The sequence below is a fragment of the Monopterus albus genome, unplaced genomic scaffold (genome assembly GCF_001952655.1).
Source record: "Monopterus albus unplaced genomic scaffold, M_albus_1.0 scaffold67.1, whole genome shotgun sequence".
NCBI classification, from domain to species: Eukaryota; Metazoa; Chordata; class Actinopteri; order Synbranchiformes; family Synbranchidae; genus Monopterus; species Monopterus albus.
In genome coordinates, this window is record NW_018127947.1 from 841,715 (window position 1) to 842,363 (window position 649).

The following is a 649-nucleotide window of genomic DNA, read 5'->3' on the forward strand; positions in this document are numbered from 1 at the left end:
GCTAGATATAGTCGGGCTCACCTCCACACACAGCTTGGGCTCTGGAACTTTACTCCTCGAGAGAGGCTGGACTCTCTACTACTCTGAAGTTGCCCGCGTTGAAAGGCGGCGGGCTGGTGTGGGCTTGCTCATAGCTCCCCAGCTTAGCCCCCATGTGTTTAAATTTAACCCCGGTGAACCAGAGGGTCGCTTCCCTGCTCCTTCGGGTCGGGGATAGCTCTCTCACTGCCATTTGTGCCTACGGGCCGAATGGCAGTGTAAAGTACCCGGCCTTCTTGGAGTCCCTGGGAGGGGTGCTGGAAAAGGCCCCGACTGGGGACTCCGTTGTTCTACTGGGGGACTTCAACGCCCACGTGGGCAGCGACAGTGACACCTGGAGGGGTGTGATTGGGAGGAACGGCCCCCCCGATCTGAACCCGAGTGGTGTTTTGTTATTGGACTTCTGTGCTAGTCACAGTTTGTCCATAACGAACACCATGTTCAAGCATAAGGGTGTCCATCAGTGCACATGGCACCAGGACACCCTAGGCCGGAGGTCGATGATCGACTTTGTGGTTGTTTCATCTGATCTCCGGCTGTATGTCTTACACACTCGAGTGAAGAGAGGGGCGGAGCTGTCAACTGATCACCACCTGGTGGTGAGCTGGAT

The 649-nt window shown here is 56.4% G+C and overlaps 1 protein-coding gene across 2 annotated transcripts in view; it reads right to left on the reverse strand.

Annotated features, from left to right (window-relative positions):
• slc16a5a (solute carrier family 16 member 5a) overlaps positions 1–649 on the reverse strand; it is a 14,722-nt gene that overhangs the window by 7,852 nt on the left and 6,221 nt on the right. The window lies entirely within an intron of this gene.